Source organism: Gallus gallus, chromosome 2 (assembly GCF_016699485.2).
Source record: "Gallus gallus isolate bGalGal1 chromosome 2, bGalGal1.mat.broiler.GRCg7b, whole genome shotgun sequence".
Lineage (NCBI taxonomy): Eukaryota > Metazoa > Chordata > Aves > Galliformes > Phasianidae > Gallus > Gallus gallus.
The window spans coordinates 124,351,096-124,366,176 of NC_052533.1; positions in this window are offsets into that span (position 1 = coordinate 124,351,096).

Consider the following 15,081-nt stretch of genomic DNA (forward strand, 5'->3'; position numbering starts at 1 on the left):
TGAATTTCCATCCTCCCAAAAGCCCATTCCAGCACCATCTGGAAGACTCAGGCAATGAAGAGGGAGTAGCCTTTCCTGATGGATTTTTCAGCCTGTATTGAGACAAGACAGATGTTTGTCTCCCAGGCGTCAGTTGATCCGCTGTCCAAAGGGCAGAGACTGCCAGGCTCTGATAACACAAGGAGATAAGCAGTTACTTGGTACAAAGTCAGGCTCTAGTGGTGGCTGCCAAGTGTCACCCCACATCCCAACCACACGGGTACCCAAAACTAATCCACTTCGTGAAGCACATTATGTGGAAAGCTTTTGGATGTTTTCGTAAGAATTTGGTAACGAACCATAATTGAAAAACTTTATCAGATGAGATTGTGGCCTGAGATTTCAGTAGCTGGTCATGTTTTTTGGTAACATAATTTATAAGACAAAATAGAATGACAGCATTACAGCATTACAGGAAAATTCTCCATGGAAGCAGTTTTACACACTAGAATTTAGGAATTAAAACTTATACATAGAGTGATGAATCTGAAAATCAGAGCAATAATCACAACATAAAATAGAGACTGATGTATTTCTAGGATTTAAGTGCTTAATTTTTACCTTAATAACTAGAACATGGAAATAATAAGCTGTGGTGATATTGCAATGGGAAAACAATGTTTTCAAATCTGAATGTTTCTAAAAAGGAAAAAAAGGTTTTGTTTTCTGGTAAATGTTTGAACATCGATCTTTCTTATTTGTGACAACATCGCATTTTTAAATGTCATTGTTTCATGCAGGAATAAACTGTGAATCTGAGCTAGCTCTGATGTTACCACGTAAGGAATAACGCACTACAAAGCAGCTGGTTGTTACACTGTCTTCATTGTGCAGGAAAGGCGGTCATGTCATGTTAACCTGCTCTTATAAACGTGGTTACTAACTTGGAAGATGCTTTTTTGGTACAAATTACGTTGAGCTTTCATTCAGCTTTCAATCAGCTTACAAGAAACTCTCTAGGGATCAAGTCAATACTTAAAGGCTCTTTTTGGTGAGGATTTTTAGAGATTTTTAGGATTTTGAGCCCCCAAATCTGTTGTCTGGGGCCAAACGTAGATCTTTAATAAATATACTTTGGGTTATAACTTTAGTGCATCTTAAGCCCATGAACTTGCTATCACATGCCCAATCTTTAACAAAAACATAGGCATAAGCTTTAATTTGCAGTCCTAACAGAGAAGCTGGCATTTGCAACCAGGTTTCTTCATAATTTTTCTTGTTTTGAGAAAGATAGAAAGCTGTAAACCAGGCAGCACTGAGTTCCACCAATAGCCAGTCCATCCTCCTGCGTTTATAGAAAACTGCCTCTATGGGACCTCTCCCCTGAATGGATGTTCTGCACCTCAAAAGAAGACTGAAAGCCCTAAGGCCACCCCAGCTGCCCAGAGGGAGAGCTGTGTCGCGCCTCTGAGTGACAGCTCACGCCTGCACATACAGGTGCGAATTATTGCTATTAAGCATCTCGACTCACTGACCTGCTCTTGGAAATATGATTGCCATCTAAATAACTACCTACTCTGGATTTAAAAAACAAAACAACAAGCAACCACAGCACAGTATTCCTCTAGCTCTTGTGCTTATCAAAGACCTTTAAACCTTTTAGTCACCTGAGCTGCTAAGCAGTCTGAATAGCAGAAATTAGGTAGTAGCTCTGTTTGTCATTATTTTGAATGCATGCAGCTAAGAATATGCAAGTGTTGCCTCCTGGTGTGTATGTAGATTTGCTAACAGTGAAGATAGGTGGACCCAACTAGTAACAAGAAAAGGTACCAAACGCTGAACAGGCAAGCAGTATGATATGGTAGGCTAGTAACAAGCATTCTGTGGATGTTACTCAGTCTGTCACAAGAAGAATTCAGACACTGGATAAATGCTTAATTCCGTGTTTAATTGCACCACTGTGCAACTTTTCTTCTTCGAAAATCTTGCATTTTTTGATGAGTGGGATGCTCTCCCCTGAGCAGCCTCACTCTTGGCTACCCAGAGGATGGGTCACCACTTGAGTTCAGTGCCAGAGCATCACAAGCATGTTTTTCTGCCCTGGGCCTCATTGCCCCTTGGCTCTTTTGACCTGTGCATCATGGTGCATCCATATCCATGTGTGCCTCAGGGCTGTAATGTGTTCATGCTGCCAGTGAATCTTGAAGCTCCTCAGCAGTAAAGGCTGAGTGACAGACTCCGGCTCCTACAGATTCTTAGTTTTGCAGGGGTTTGTGGACTGAAACTACCATTCTGGAATACTTGCATATCTGGCAGCTAATAACAAAGGGAATTTATGCTACGCACCAAGTGGCTATGTCTGTATTTGGGATTAATCTCAATGAAGTATTTTAGAGGTAAGATTTGTGAGTTACATGCCTCCATAAATGCAGGTAAGCTGAAAAACATACCACTAGAGCTCTGACAATTGTACAGGCAAATGAAGCCACTGTCACGGAATTAAATCACACGTGTACTCCTGCATCCTGCCCCTAAATTCTTCTGTATCGAATGAGCAAGGGCAGAACAAGACACATCAGTTACTAGCAAGGATTAAATTAAATATAGGCATAAAATTAAAAGGGCACAGCATGCATTTTTGCTACCGTTTTTACTAACCTCCCAGACTTGGTGCGACTATTTGAGAAGCGTGGTAATTAACTAGTTTCATTTTAGTTTATTTTGAAAATATTAACATCCTCAGTGGTTGTTTTGTTTTCTATTTTTGAAGGCCAAGAAAAAAAAAAACAAATTAGTTCAGTACGAGAAGAAAAAAAACATTGCAAATGTTGAACCTCGCTATCAAATGCAAAAGTATTTGTGTGTCAGTACTGGAGACAACTACAACTCTTTGTTAATTCTGTCTCTTGAATATGTAGTAAATGCAAAACATATTTTATAGAGTCTATTCATGTTCTGCTGAGGTTTTTTTTAGGTAACTTTGTAAATTTGTATACTATATTTAAGAACAAATAATATATTTAGGAATATATATTCAAGACATTTAAGATATATATTTAAGAAAGAAAATAGTGAACTTTTATCTGTCTGTTGCTTTTATTTTCATAATAATGTTTAGAGACTGCATGCCAAAATCTATTGTGACAGGAGCTGTTCAAAGACCTCAGCTTAAATGGTCTTGTTTAAGTAAAAAAAAAAAAAAAGAAGAATTTATGTGTCATGCACATTTGCATATGTCACTGGTGTTATAAGAGAAGGAATACAGTGCTTCTCAAATCCAGGCACAGGATCTGTTTGCTGGGCTGAAGGACGAGGAGGAAGACGTGGGATCGTTAGTTTCACACATGACCCATCTCCCTACCCCTCCATGGTCTAAACTCAGTTTTCACACATAATCAAAGTATTGATGCAGAGTAAGACAGTAAAAAAGAACAATAAAAATCTGCTGTAACTTGCTTGCAGGACTTATGTCAATTCGAATCATTTTTGAAGGATATTACTATGATCTCTGGCTAAGTGAATTTCTAGATTTCATAAATTGGCCATGCTGGGAAGGAGATAAACTGTGGAACTGGATCTTTCTGATACTGTTTTCTGTGCCATTGTATTAATGTTTCTTTTCCTATTCTACTGAAATAAATTTTCTCCTGCTACTTGGCAAGAATATTGAATAAAGATAAAAGCAGCCACGCTTATTCTTACATTTTCCCAGGTCTGCTACATTAGGAAGATACTCAGTAAGATAGAACAAGACCCAGCCTGTTTTTCCAAGCTGCTATACAGAGCAGTGCACTGCAGCAGCATGTATCATGTCCACAAAATCCTCTCATCATTGTAATTTACAGAGGTTTCCTGCACTGCAAGAGTAAGCCTTTAATATAAAATTTTATACTGTATGTAGTTTGAGAACTGTAATAACATTACTCTGTATAGTATGAAATACAGGACATCGTTATTAGCAACAGTTATAAAAATAACTAACTGTAGGTTTTTACATATGGTTTCAGGTAAGGTACAGGATACAAGAACTCTGACAGACTATACAGGATGCTGTTGGAAAGCACGTCACTTCTGTTCTTTGTGCGGTGAAACACACTTATTCAGTATTCCAATCCCTGACGTTCTGTGATACGTTTGGAACTTGGCATTGGTATGATAACCTCTGAAACCGTTAGTTGGTTGGGATGTATAATTCTTTTTTCTTGTTTCTTTTAATTTATGTGTCTCTCTCTCATTTATTCACACATAAAAAGTATACTAGTACCATGATAATGGAAACATCATGCAAGTCTGTGTTTATCAGTACTTGGAATAGGGTTGATTCCTCTCTGTGTAGCAGAAATAAGGAAGCCTATATATAGAGTACAGGAATTAAATGTGAGACTCATATGCACAGAAGAATTGTATTTCTAGTCCCATCAACACAGTTGTGGGATAAATCACCCGCCCACTAGAAAACACAGACACAGAACTTTATCTGGTGCAATGATGACTCAAGAAGTTGGCGGCAGCTAATGGTGCAGAAAGTGGTTGTTGTTTTCAACCTGCTCCTTCACACCTACAGATGCAGGACTAGCCGCACACAGAGCAGCAGGAAGAGTCATACTGCAGTCAGCATTCTGCATGTCGCTTCTGTTCCCAGAAATGGTGGACAGCATTTAGCCACTGACTCTGAAAGCCTATTTTTGGTAACTTTTTATCCCATATGCTTTACTTCTGTCACTACAGAGCACTCATGCAAATTTATGTGTGGAGGCTGCCGTTACAAAGACACTATTTATTGGCCTGCATTAATTTTACTACAGTAGATTATGACAGACAGAAATTACCATGGTAAAGATGTCTTAATTTACACAAAGGAGACCTCTTCTTTTATTCCTAACTAGAATTGCAGTTCTTGTAGAGCTTATTATTATTATCTATTCTTGATTGCACATCTGTCACTTCTTTTAGTCTTGATGCTATTCTAGCTAACCATATTTTTAGAATAATGGAGGAATTTTCAGTCTCAATTCAGAAGTAGTTCATGTTAGAAAATATAATCTTGATTGGCAAGAAAATTGTTTATATGATTAATTTTTTTTTCTAGCCCAGCCTCATATCAGTACATTACCATAACTGCTAAGCTCCTTCTTGGTCATCTTGAAGACATTAGCTGCTTTCAAAAATCTTAATTTAATATATTCACTTCCCCCTAATCAGAGTGCATATACTCAAGATTCCTTCCTTTATTATCTATCAGATGTTTCAACTCAATCAACGCCAATAGATCCCTTCCTTCTGTTAGAAAACATTCCATTCATTTAGTAGCTTGTCAGATGTTACTCTATGGTTGCTTTTGAATAAACTTTTAATTCCCTTTTTCTACTTTCTTTTGTCTTCTTGAATACATGAATATTACAGAGTGTGCTTTTTAATATACTTCTATATTTGATGATTCTTCTACATCTTAGTTTATATATGATTTTCATTCTGTCATTGATTTTTGGTTGGGCAGGTCTTGCGGGAGGGATAACAGAGAAGTAGATTACTTTTCTAGTCAGAAACCCCTCTTAGTCAATGGCTAGATGGGTAAAATTCAAGAAAAATTGTTGAAGATTTAAAATGACTCCTGGTGTTTCAGTAGATGGCACTCTGCTCTAAGGAGAAATGGAGTCGCTGTACATCTGTGGTGCTAGCTAGAAATTAAGTATAAAGAGGTAGGCTTAAAATTGAAGTTAGGGTTATGACAACTTTAGATCATGAGGTATCCCATGACACATATCACAAGAATAACAGCATCTTCATGAAACTCCGCTTTGGTTAATTATTCCTCTGACTTGAATTCCCTCTGCCATTTCAGTCTCAAAGAGTGGCATTCTTCATTTTAAACCAGAACTTGTTTCACACAGCATTTCAATTAAATGCTTACTGCATTTCAGGGGTAGGTGGATTAACATAAATGAGTTTATGATTTGTGCAGGATAAAAAAAAGAGCGACAAGGCCTGTTATTATGTGAGTATTGACATCTATTCTAAGTACAGTCTCACTGATGACCTAGTGCTTAGTAGGTTCATGACAGTATTTCAAGTTGTACTGCAAAGACTGCTGCACACACACATAGAATCACAGAATCATAGAATGATAGAATCCTTAGAGTTGGAAGGTACGTCTGAGGGCCACCTAGTCTAACTCCCTTGCAATGAACAGGGACACCACATCTAGATAAGGTTGCCCAGAACCTTACCCAGCCTCACCTTGAACGTCTCAATGGAGACTTTCATCACTTTTATCAACCACATCCTGGGCAACCTGTTCCAGTGCCTTACCACCTTCACTATAAAAGTTTTTTTCCTTAGATCTAACCTAAATCTATTCTCTCTGAGCTTGAAACCACTTCCCGTTGTTCTGTTACCACAGACCCTGCTGAAGAGTCTGTCCCCTTCTTTCCTGTTGCTCCCCTTTAGATACTGAAAGGCCACTATCAAGTCTCCTTGGAGCCTTCTTTTCTTGAGGCTGTACAGCCCCAGCTATCTCAGCCTGTCCTCATAGTTGTTCATTCCATGGGTCATTTTTGTGACCCTTCCCGGGACATGTTCCAACCAGTCTATGTCTCTCCTGTACTGAGGACTCCACATCTGGATGCAGTATTCCAGGTGAGATCTCCCCACCACAGGGGCAAGATCACCTCCCTTGCCCTGCTGGCCACGCTTCTTGGGATGCAGCCCAAAATATGGTTGGCTTTCTGGGCTGTGAGGGCACATTGCTGCCTCATGTCCAGCTTCCCATCCACCAGTACCCTCAGGTCTTTCTCAGCAGGGCTGCGCTCAATCCTTTCGTACCCCAGCTTGTATTGGTGATGGGGGTTGCTTTGACTCAGGTGCAAGATTTTGCATTTGGATTTGCTGAATCTCATGAGGTTCACCTGGGCCCACTGCTCAACTGTCTAGGTCCATCTGGATGGCATCCCATCCTTCTGGTGTGTTGACCACACCCCACAGCTTTGTGTTATCAGCAAACTTGCTGAGGGTGCACTCGACCCCACTGTCGATTTAACTGATGAAGATATTAAAGAGTATCAGCCCCAACACCGACCCCTGTAGGACACCACTTGTCACCAGTCTCCATCCAGACATTGAGCCACTGACCACCACTCTCTGGACTTGATCATATATGGATTGTATGGATTGAAATGGCATGGTGCTGCCTTTCAAACTTAATTGCAATTGTTCACATAATGCTCGTACATGAGCATAATGCTCATATGTGATCAAAACTATTCATATTTAGCTGGCAGTCTTTGAATCACTAGCACTTTGAATGTAAACATTTGAAATCAGGCCGGGGGAGTGAAAATGCTGGTGGTGGCCCTTCTCCAAGATCAGCTTTATGACTGGGAGCTGCCAAAAGAGATGCTGCTGAAGGAATGTGATCGAATGAAAACCTTGAAGAGCATTGTGTGCCTTGAGCATGGCTCTGTTAGGGCTCCAGGTTCAACGGGTTAGGAAACCTTCACATAACTTGATGCGTGTTTGTATGAAGCAGAGAGTGAGTTTACTGTGAATGTCCAGAAATTATACTGTTTGCATGTTTGCATCTAAATACTGGCTCCATCTACATAACCTCTTTAGTTGATTCTTTTCATAGGGAAATCATTTATTTATACAAATACAGAATCCTATTGTGTGTGTCTCAGCATGTGATGCCAGGGTGGTAGTAACTAGTCTAATCACACCCACCAGTAAGAAGGAAATTGTAATTAACTGCAAAACATAGCAGCAATATGAAACCAGACAAATTAGAAGCCTGGAGGTACTCCAGCTGCTAGAAAGCTGTATTTCCATCTCTAAGAATGATAGATTATTTTTTGATCTCTAACGAGATGTTATCAGTATAGGAAAAGTGAAAACATAGGTTATTAAGGGAAAAGATGGGAGAAGTGAGTGATTTGCAAGGACTAATACCTGAACACTAGAGAAGCTGATAAAGGCTTGATGAGTTTAGTTCCATAAATTCATGCATAGGGAGAGCATTTCGTGCACAAAGCCAAGAGATGCAGAGATGTGTCTTGCAGGAGCTGAGGTTTCCAGGGAATCAAAACCGAAATTGCTCAATATCTAAAGCTGAGCAAGGGCATAGCATGGGCTGAAGGATTGTGTCAGGTAGAAACATACCAGGAACATCATGGTACAGTACATACATTGTTGAATGCATGAAGGATTGAAGGAAAATTGTTTAGTATTTTGCGACCAGGGTAAAAAGAATAAATGAAAAACACTTTCTTCATGTTGCAGTGGCACAGTATTGATACACTTCTGACAGCTATATATTACTGCCTAGCAGTGACCCATACGGTGGATGATACCTCTAGGCACACTGTAAATACACAATTGGATCACAGCTGAGGAAGTTACTGCTGAGTAAATTCAATTATGGAGGATGCTAATAAGAGAGCCAAGGACTATGCTGTAGACACAGTGGTTGCTCAAGAATATCACCACTAGAAGGTACAAACAGCAAGAAAAACTTTCAAAATAGATTCACCAGTATGCTAATACCTTCACTTGTGATATTTCAAACAAACCAACAAAGCATGAACAAAGCAGAGTGCAATAAGCCATAAAAATGCTTCTAAGAATGGACAGCTTTCAACAAGCAGATGCTAGAGGAGGCTGTCGTGAGTGATGACTAATGTGGGCAAGAAGTGATTTTGTTCAGAGTGATCAATGAATATGTTATGGCAAATTTAAGAGCTGACATCAGCTGTCATGGATAAAGTTGATCTCTCATGTCTGTGAAGATGCAGAGACCTCTACTGACTGTATGGATACTCACTTGACATGGAACAGTGTAAAGCATGCTAATATTACCATGATCTTCAACAGAGGAATAATATACAATTCTCTGATAGAAATCCCAGTATTATCCTTAGGAAGGTCAAAACAGAGGTGTGAGCTACTTATTCCTATCAACTGACCAGTGTTGAGATTGTTGGGAAAAGATACAGGAGAAAGAATGTAAAATGGTACAATTAGGATAACAACTGAATAGAAAAAAAATCCTTTCTACAAACAAGTTTCAAGATCCATACGATTGAAAACGGCGCAATAAAGTGAGTGCAACTTCCATTGCAGCATCTTTAAAAGTAATTTTCCTAATGAAGAGATAATAGATATGGAGTCTTTGCACATGGTTACTCAGCAGATAATGCTTGAAAAGATTCCCATAATCTCTTCATCCAGAAAAAAGAAAAAGGGGAAAAAAAAGCACAGGAGAGTAATTCCAGTGTATCTCTGCAAAAGTTCTTTCGGTGTGAGATAGTGCTGGGACGCAATGGCCCAATTTCCTTGTGATCTTGCCATCAGGTTGCTCCCGTAAATTAGAAATATTGAGTTCTCTCCCTATGGAGCTGGAAGACATTGCATTCTGCTCCCATTCGTTATGCATATAGTATTACAGCTATTAAGGAAAGTTTCAATTTCACTTTCTACCTGCAGGTAACTATGACAGTTGTAGCCAGTCTGCCTTCTTTCCATAATCTCTCCCAGATGACTTGCTATATCATTTGAGCTCTCTATTATGCTATCTATTATAGATCTCAAAAAAGGTTGCTTCTGTACGAAATTTATAATATCTACGTTCTCTGATATATCCTTATCATATGAAAGTGCTGTGGTATCGTCTCTGGACACGTTACTGGAACAGATGGCTAACCAAGAATGTAAACAACTCTTCAGTGTGTCTGGAGAGTATGCTCTTGGAAGTTGAGGACCTCTGGAGTTCAAAGACCGACACTGATTCAGAGTTCAGGATTTCCAAGGAAGTGGAAAATGCAGTTCTGGGAGAGATTCAAATCCTAAAAGCAACATTCGTCAAAAATAAAATAAAATAAAAACAACTCCTCACCAAAACAACAACAATGAAGGAGTAATGGCAGTTGTTTTTGTAAGTATTGCTTTCTTTAGGTATGGAAAAGGATTATTTTTGTGAAATGCATAATAAGATGAATAGATGTAGGCATCAGCTTTGTTTATTTATTGCTGTGGCTTTGAGGAAACTGCTGGATTTTCTTTTTTTCTTCCATAGGATTATGCTGACATTATACAGCAGAGGTATACAGAGCTTTGGCAGGTGCTTATTAATAGATGCTATAAATCTAGAGACAAAACTTCATGAAGCAATGTGAGGGAAAGACTGAAAGGTGGTTGACATTGTGGCGACACTAGTTTGAAACACTGCAAGTAGTACTTTCAGTCTTGCAGCCCCACAGTCATAATGTATAGTTCTATGATTCTTCTGACCTATTCTCTTTATTTACCAAGTGCTGTATCCTCCATACGCTCCGCACCTTTTCAAATAATTAAACTGTCCTTATTGTTTAATCATATGTTGCTTTTTTCCATCTCATCAGTCTCCACAATTCAGTCATAACTCACTCCCTGTAGAGGCTGTTCATTCTAACAGGCTGGAAGAGCAAACAAAAGTCTGTTGCCAAACTCATCAACTACTTAATCAGCTCTTTGTTTGTAAATGTTGAACATAGGGTGATAGTTTTCTTTGGAGTGAGCACAACAATGTCTCTGCATGTCAGTCAGTATTTGTGTATTTATGCAGCCTACTCTCCTTGGAATTGCACTGAAGAGTTTTGGAGTTCATCCATCTGCTTTGTAAATCTCTTTTAACTATTTCCTTGCCCCAGTACTGTTTTTCCACTCCAGGTCCTTATCCTGTTTTGTCCCTTTGTCTTCCACATACATGATTCTTTAATTCTTTGTCTGCTCATTCAGTTTATCTTTGTTTTATCTTGCAGCCTTACTTCTTGCCAGAGCTATTTCCCTACTCCACCTACAAGAGATAGGGATCAGTGATTCCCTGTCACCTTATCCTACCAACCTTAGTCCCATTGTTGATCCTGTACTTTAAAATTTCCCTCTCTCTATCAAACGTGCCTTCTCCAGTTCCTCTCCCATTTTCTGTACTAGCTTCCAGACCTTCCATCTTCTTCTCACAGCCACAATCCTGCTGTCCATCTACCTCCTCACTGTCATCTTAATGTGCACGTATGCCATGTTACATTTTGGGAGCAAATAAGAGTGTGCCTCATTCTGTGGAAGCTTTAGTGCAATTTAATGTATACTTAATTTACATAGAATAATTGCAAACCTTACTACAATCTGATTTTATGGCACCGAGTAAAGGAAAATTTATCTATATCTGATTCAGTATTTCAGATCCTGATTGACTGCTTACATACTGCATGAGTCAGAAAACTCAATAAAACCTCATTGGAACAATAAAGCCACTTTAAGAGTTTCGTGTATGGCTGCAACCAGTCTGTAATTTATTTTAATACCCAATGAGCAAGGAACATCTTGGAGATAACAGAGGGAAATGAGATAACACATATATCTAAAAGTAGTAATGCAGCTCCTTTGCTCAACCAGTGTTTTATACACGATTTAGCTGGAGTAAGATTTGGATGTTCTTTACTGCTGTCATGAAAACTGTCTGCTACACAGCATTAACTTACTGGTTTTGGCAATGAAGAAGCTGAGATTTTCCCAGTACCAGAAGTACCACGCATCCCACTCTGATTTCTTTATAAAATACTGGTGAACAAAAGACCTTCCTGAATTTCAGCATGCTTACTAAGGACTTGGAAATCACTGGGAGGACGATACTCAAGAGGCTGCCAAAGTGTGATGCTGCAAACAGTTGCGCATGCTTTCCTTTACAGAAAATAAATATGAAATAAAGAGAACAGCTGATAAAGTCACTGTACTAGTCAGATGTTATCAAAGGTAACCCTCAGTCACTGATTTCAGTGACTATCTTGTCAACGCTGAGATACACTTCAAAACTGCCCCCTAATTCCGAAAATGTCTATTATGACAGTATGCAAAGCAGACTGTGCTTAGTACAAATCATCTTATAGTTATCATTGGCTTGGATGGGAAACTCGAGTTTCTCTTTATGAAATAAAGTTGTAGGGTTTTCTATTAGAAAGGGCCATTATGATAATCCAGTCTGATTTCTTCAAATTCTGAGAGAACTAAAGAAGCATTTCTTGCATGGAGCCTGTACCTTACAGTTGAGCTAATCATATCTATAAGGAAGCACCCACAAGTCTTGATTTAAAGACTTGTGTGACACTGAACCTATCGTATCCTGAAGTACTCTATAGTTAGCACAATTAGTTACCTCAGATTTTAGTTCTCTCCTTTTTTATTTTTCATTTCAGCTTCTAGTCAATAGATTTTATGATGAGCTTAATGTTAGACTACCCTTTCTGCCCAGAAATTGTAATTAGCCAAACTGAGCCTAGAATCATAGAATCATAGAATCACTCAGGTTGGGAAAGACCTTAAAGATCACTGAGTCCAGCCACAACCTGACCATACTACCCTAACTCTAACAACCCTCCACTAAATCATGCCCCTGAGCACCACATCCAAATGGTTTTTAAACACATCCAGGGATGGTGACTCAACCACCTCCCTGGGGAGCCTACTCCAGTGCTTAGACACAATGCTTTGACACAGTAAGGCTTTATTTAAGCATTTGATGTATGTGTCAGAGAGGAAAAAGGCATCGATTTTTATTTTGGGGGGTGGGAGGGAAAATGCATGTACATAATCCTGATGTACATGGTCCTGAAGACAACCTTGAGGAGCCAGGGATCCTGAAGCAAGCAGGCAGGGACCATCAGGGCCCTTGGCACAGACAGGGAGAGCAGCGACACACATACAGCTCTGGCAATCCCACAGAGACATCGTGACTGCAGATCCCATGATGACAGTTTCCTCAAATTCAGAATTTAGTCCCTTTAAAATATGTTTTCTAGACAGCTTGCAGTCTTTGCTCTCTGCCCTCTAATCTATAAGTATGCTTTGTGATCACAGAGAGCCTTACTTTCTCAGGTCTCAGCAAATGCCTTCTGTTTGGTTGTTTTTCTCTTGATTAGCTACTGCTGCTGCTTTTCTTTGGCATGCTCTGAGGAGTCTTTCTCATAGCTTGCGATGTTGTGTTTTTTCAATGATTTCTTCACTCTTTTGCATCTTTTATTTTCAACCTGTTCCAGTATTTTCAAGGCCTTTGTTGCTATCCCCCATTACACTCCACAATAGATGTCTGGTACCAACCACCAGTTCAAAGAGCAGGTTCTCACAACAGGTTGACAACCAACCTAACAGGTCAGGATTGAGGCCTTGAGAAGTTGGAATTAAGTCTGCTAGCCATGGCAATACTCTTCTTAATAATGCTCATGGATTCTGTTGCATGGCAGCAAAGGAATTTGCTCTCTCATGCTTAATGGAGGGTCCTAAACCCTCCAATCCCACATAACCTTGACTTCAGCTGTGTTTAGTGGTGTTCAAATAAGGGTGACATATTATACAATCACAGAGTCATAAGGCTGAAAAATACCACTAAGGTCATGTAGTCCAAGCAGTGATGCATCACCACCGTGCTCACTAAACCATGTCCCTCAGTGCCATATCTACACCTCTCTTGAACACCTCCAGGGACAGTGACCCTACCACTTCCCTGGGCAGCCTGTTCCAATGCCTCACCACTCTGAGAGGAAATTTTTCCCAGTGTCCAACCTGAACTTCCACTGGTACAACTGAAGGCTATTCCCTCTCATGCTATCACTGTTACCTGGGAGAAGAGGCCAACCCACACCTCGCCACAACCTCCTTGTTGTAGAGAAGGTAGTTGTAGAGAGTGATAAGGTCTCCCCTGAGCCTCCTCTTCTCCAGACTGAACAATCCCAGCTCCCTCAGCCACTCCCTGTAAGACTGGTGCTCCAGACCCTTCACAGCTTCATTGCTCTTCTTTGGACACACTCCAGGGCCTAATCATGAGATCACTTCCATCAATCTGCCTATACCATCACTTAACACTTCACATTTGGTCACCTGAGGATTTCACTGGTATTTATTTTACATACATTTCAGGTTCTTGCTGAAAGTGTGACAGAAGTCTGACAGAAGAAACCAGAACATAGGAGGTAACAACAGCATTTATTATTTTTTAATATAAAATATTTTTAAGGACATGTATTTTCTGTGAGCATGTTCATATATGCTACATGTGTAGACAAATGTGCCATTGACATATGCATATATGAGGGAAGTGGTGTCTCATATTTTATGATGTTGGGCCACCATGTCAGAGGTGGATGTTGGTGGTAGGGCAGTAGAGGTTGAACCTTCCCGCCAATATTGTTACATGTTGTTGCTGTGTGACAGATGGCAGCAGAGGGGCAGCCTGTGGCACCTGTCACGCAGCAACAACACGTTGCTGACATCTGACACAGAAGTGAGGGATTGAACTTCTACATGTGGAAAAAATGGCACCCATTGGCACTGATTGATGCTTGCTGAACGTTGATGGAGACCAAACCGTGGATGTGAACACAGTGAGGCGGGGAGCAGTGAGTTTCTGCAGCAGTGCCAACAACACTGGGTCACTTCCACTGCAGCAGATCTTTACCAGACAACATGCAGGCTGTTGTTCATTGCTGGTGAAAATGTGTAGCTAATAGCGATAATTTTGCTGAAAAAAAATAGCGTTTTGTGGCTGAGAGCCTGCTCTATCAAACAGCACTATTGTACCTGTTGTGCTCTTTGTAGCTGCTGAAGTTTCCATGGAAACGAATAGGAGGCATTACTTTCAGAGCTATCTCTTTAGGTTTCTAAAGGCAGACCCACAGGCAGCCTTGGATCAGGCAGGGGTTTCGAGCAAGCCGCCCCGCAGCTATTTTTGCCAACCGACAGTAATGAGGAGGGGGTGCTTCAGCCTTACGCTCGATCAGACAGGGACGGCCGTGCCGGCTCTCCCACCCGCCGTCCTGCGTTCTCACAGCGCCCACCAAAGACACGCAGCCACCGCCGGGCTCAGGTCCCAGAACGCGAGGGCTAACGAGGCGGGGAGAAGCCGCCCATCTCAGCGGCGGGGCGGGCCCAGCACAGCAGGGCCGCAAACAGCCGAGCCCGGAGGCGCCGCAGCCGGGGAAGCTGAGGCACTGCAGGCCCACCGTGGCGCTCCCCGCACGGCCAGGCGCGGGCGGAGGGCGGGGCCGGGCGGCGCGGCGCTGCCGGAAGCACGCGGCTCCCGCC